This window comes from Austrofundulus limnaeus, unplaced genomic scaffold, assembly GCF_001266775.1.
Source record: "Austrofundulus limnaeus strain Quisiro unplaced genomic scaffold, Austrofundulus_limnaeus-1.0 Scaffold25, whole genome shotgun sequence".
Classification (NCBI taxonomy): Eukaryota; Metazoa; Chordata; class Actinopteri; order Cyprinodontiformes; family Rivulidae; genus Austrofundulus; species Austrofundulus limnaeus.
Window position 1 is genome coordinate 2,189,869 of NW_013952427.1, and position 5,041 is coordinate 2,194,909.

A 5,041-nucleotide genomic window follows, 5' to 3' on the forward strand; every position below is an offset into this window, starting at 1 on the left:
TCTTTAAACTGTCCCCCAAACCCAACTGGTTGAGGCAGCCTGGTTCTGTTGGAGATTCTTCCTGTTAAAAGGGAGTTTTTCCTCTCCACTGTCACCAATGTGCTGCTCAGGATGGGAGACTGTGACAAAGTGAAGATTCAACACAACCTGCTGGCTTCTTTAGATTTTTTTTTTTTTTTTTTTGTGTACAGTGCCCTGAGACTTGGTGCTATATAAATAAACTGAATTGAATTGTTCTCAACTCCTCATGTCCAAAAGTGACGAGACACACTTAGAGAAAGAAGACAAAAATACCTATTTGATGTAGAACCTATGGAGCCTGTCTAGTGACGTTGGATAAAAAAAGTAAAATAAAAAATCCTGTGGCCATGCATTACTATCTTGTGTCCACAAGAAGTCCAAAATCTCATTGTGTTTGTGGATTTTTTTTTTTTTTTTGGGCAAACTGTATTTATGTCGTATCATGTAAGAACACTATTACAAATCAAACTGGTTTAAAGTTACAGAAGCAGAAACAAGTTAAAATTTGTGACAGAAACAAATTATTGTCCAACTAAACTTTGCACAATAAGTAAGAAAATGTGTGTTTAGTACATTTTTCTTTGTTGTAACGATGTTTCTAGGAAGTATAAATCTAACACTGGCCACATGGTTGGCAATACCAGATATTTTACACCAAGATTTATATCATTTAGTGACATAAAATCACAGAAACATAGCTTAAAGATAATGTTTTCCAAGTTGCTACAGTTCCTGAATGCAACACTTGGGAATACTTTGTCTAGCCTCCGGATTGAGCTTTCGGTCACAATTCCAAAACAGGGCCAGTGGTGTGAAACTGTAGAAAAAAAATCTAAAAATTAGAAAAAAATAAGACAAAACCACCGTAGTTTTGAACTTTTTGTTTGTTTGTTTCAAACTTTTCTATTTCAAAATTATTTTTTCAGTTTCAAATCGCTTTTATTTTTTTTAAAGAAATTTTATGGCCACAATTGAGCTCCACAGCCATTTCCTAAAGTTTCAAATACTCTTTGAACAGAACAGAATCTAAACACACCAATTTGTTTCTGTGATTTTAATTCCATCTGCTCATCAGCTTAACTATAATAATGACAATAAAGCAGTTTTTCTTATGTTTACTGGCTTCATCACTTTAAACAAAAAAGCCTCAAGTTCCTGTTGCTGATTCATCTCATTTGTTGACATGTCAGGCACAATGAACCAATTTGATGAAACCGCTCGGGAGCATTTTCCAATCATGAAACATAACTCATTCTTATTGTGAAAATGTTGATTTTAAAAACTGGTGGGGGGTTATTCTGCATATTGAAAAGCCTATAAAGGGGAATAATCCAGCAGACATTGCTTCAGGTTTGTAAAAACTTATTCAAGCCTGTAAAGATTGCCCGTCCGCCTTCTTGGAGACGTCCTGTCTTGACTTTCCCCTGTAAACAAGGACAATTACCAAGCTAATGAGTTGAGGGAAAAAACCTGCTGAGTGATTGATTCTCTCAATGGGGAAATTAATTTAGTAATAATAAAGCACTTGGCAAGATAAATAGATAGTGGTGCGTTAGCTTGCTCCGTGATTGATAAAAGATGGATTGATGGCTGTCTTAATGAAAGCTGCTCCATGGACTAAAATTAGGGAGCCTTGATGATGATTATATGTATAAAGCATAAGGTGGTTTTCTTCAAAAGTAACTCTCAAAAGAAGACTGAGTCCTAATTTTTCATAGGAAACACACCTTTAATGGCAGAAACCGGATGAACACTGAAGGTAGCACGTGTGGAAAACATCCTACATGTGGCGTGTTGCAGCAGTTTTGACACATGCTTGATTTATCKATGCTAAATGATGCATGAGATGTTGGTTCGCCAACATTTGTCTGCTCGTGAGATTGTGTTTGCTTCTGAAACGGTCCACCTTGCATCATTCTGGCGCTCTGCGATGACTCGTAACCCCAGCCTTCCTCGGCTGCTGCTGAAGTGTTTTGCTTAATGATGCACTCGCAGCCTGGTTGTTGCACAGAGCAGAACACGTCTGACACACACATACGTTGCACCCTGTTACATGGGTCACCACTGCGGAAAGTTAGGAAAGTTTTCACTTGTGCGTGTGTGTGTGTGAGTGAGTGTGTCAGCAGCCATACATGGTATGATGCAGGCTCTCTCATACTTGACCTACTCAATCTTTCTGTCACCTCAGTAATCAGAGTGACAGTGAGCAAGTAGACTTTACCCATCGGTTCACTGCAGAACTGACCTACATATCAAATCATACACTCCTGGTTTGTCTGATAGAGATGGAAGAGGAACGTTGGTGTGTGTTTGTGTCTGTGTGTGTGGGATGTGGGGGTGTGGGGGTTGTTTCTGGTGACATTTGGGGGCAATTTTATGACAAAAATCCAACATCCAGCCCCCCTAAAATAGGCCTAGTGATGCCACTGGTTGTAGTCATGTGACTGCTGGCTACAAAATGGATTCCAAGCAGGCGGAAGACGAGGAGCAGGCCGAGTCTTTGCAAACAGGAGCTAGAAATTCCTCAATTGTGTGGAAGTATTTCACTAAAGATGACTCTTCTGGTTTGACTATCGTAACATGCCAAAGCTGCAAAGCTGTGCTGAAGTACAACAAAAGTACGACAAGATCTGAGCACTACCTAGGCTGTGTACAAAACGACAGGCCGGGTCCTCCGGAGGACCCAGACTCCCCGGTCATGGCGGGCCGGGTCCTTGGTAGACCGGGAAGACCGGAAAAAAAGAGGCTGTGAATTTGGACGGTCTAGCCTCCCCTCCTTACCCCGGCGTACGTCATGTCACCTAGCAACTGTGACGACGCTAAACAAGCAAACTTAAATAAAACTAGAAAAATATCAATACATTAGCATTATTAATATCACAAAACTATAAAATTAACTTAAAGGTATCATTTGAAGAACTAATTGACCCGCTGTAGGTTCATGTTTATTTCGCATTTTTATGATAAAAACAATATTTAAAAACATGTCCATACAAATGATAAAAGTATTAAAATTACAACCGCTAATTTTTTAAATTTCCATGTCACCATATTTTTTATTTAAAACGTATTTTTTTCTCTCGCTTTGTCCGCCATTACTAGCTTAAACAAATCTCCGGTCGGGCTGCAATGCATTATGGGATATGCTGGGCCGGGAAGGATCCATCAGACCTGTCCTTCGATTCGGGCCAAAGGAAGGACGTATTTGTCGGCCGCATCGGAGGAGTCTTCGGTTTTGGACGTCCTTCGTAGTGGCGCTGTGACGTATGCGGCCGACAAATTCAGCCTTCAGAGGACCCGGCCTGCCATTTTGGACACAGCCATAGTGTCCAGTTAAAACAAGCTTGTATTGTTTCAAGGGTATTGCTCAGTGTTATTTTAATAAAATACGATGGGAACATGAAAGGCATATGTTGACCTTATAACACCTGACAGTGTCAGTTGATCAAAAAAATTAGTAGAGGACAAAATCTGAATTGGCAGGTCAGACTTTTTAAAGATTGGTGATTGGCCAGAAAACTGTAATTGGTGCACCCCTAGATGTTAGGTTCCATGGAAGGAAATCCACCAAAGACGTTTCAAACTGTGAAACGCAACTTTGCAGGGCTTTACTGTAATGTTGTATTAAAATGTTAAGATTCAAATGTTTGGGATGAACTAGTCTACCTGTTTTAGTTGCATATACTGTATCTGCCCATGGTCATCAGTGTGATGTAATTCGTGTCATACAGGTGTGATGGATCGTACAAACCCAGTGTCAGAGTGTCAGAATGGTGTTTATACTTTTCATCCAACCACAATTAAATTCATTCTATCCAAGAGGTGCAATATATTTGGATAGTTTTTTTTTCTTGATGAAAGACAAAGACAAGTTATGAAATAGAAAGGAAATACTTTCTACCCTTTTAAAACGTAGGAAGTAGATAATTGTGTGAAAATGCAAGGAGTAGATGTAAAACGTCATGTGAAAAATAATTACTCCAGGAAAGATAACCAAAATTTCTACTTAAATAAAGCAAGAAAGTATTTGTACTTCATTATGTGACACCTGTGTGTGTGGGATATGATTACGACTGACAGAGCTGCTTCGTGTTGCATCCCACAGGTTTCTGCTTCCTCTTATGCCCTCTCTGTTCCAGTCTAAAAACCACGATCGAATAGTTAATGTAACTCCAGCAGGGTTTCCACAGGTACTAGAACACCTGCGTCTCTGAGCGTGTATTTTTATTAACGAGCCCAAGTCACCAAACTTTTAACAAATGGGCCCCCTGGCGTTCCAGCGCCCTGAAAAAAACCCAGCTCGTAAATTAAGCTGGATCATAAATCTTGGAAAGTTACAATAATTTGCAATTCACTCCCTCATCAAAGGCAATATTAGCCTAATTTATTATCTCCCGGCTCAGGGTGGGGTGTGCAAAGGCCTTGGAGATAAGAGTTTATCAAGAAGGGGATTGATTTTCATTAACTGATTGTAATAAAGATGAACTGCCTGCCGCTCACACTGACCAAGAGCCACACTTTATTGTAATTGGGACAATTTATTTCACGAGCCAGTGGCTCTCTGTACTTTTTTTTTTTGTCAAATCGGTATGATATTTTTAAGCTTCTCTTCAAAATCTGAATCTTGTGTCTCAGCTGCTGCTTTTGTTTCTCCTCCTCGTGTAAGAAAATGGTGATGGTGGTATGATGCATGAGGAGCGGCGACTCAACTGTCAACAGATGGTGCGTCAAATTTAGCTCACGGCATTCAGGCAGAGCAGCAGCTGACAAATCCTAGCTGTTCTCTTTAAATAAACGTTTCAATAACGAGGATGATGTTGGTTATCCGTTTTAGTTTGTCGCAGAGTTTGTGTGACGCTTTCTGGATGTTTTCATGCTTGCTTTGGGTTCTGTTGCACATATAGAAGTTTTTCTGCATGGGGCATCAGTTCTTTCACATAAAAATGTTCAATCTTTACAAAAAAATAAATAAATAAAAAATTGACCGAGCATTAAATTTCTGCATTTTTATGGAGGTAAA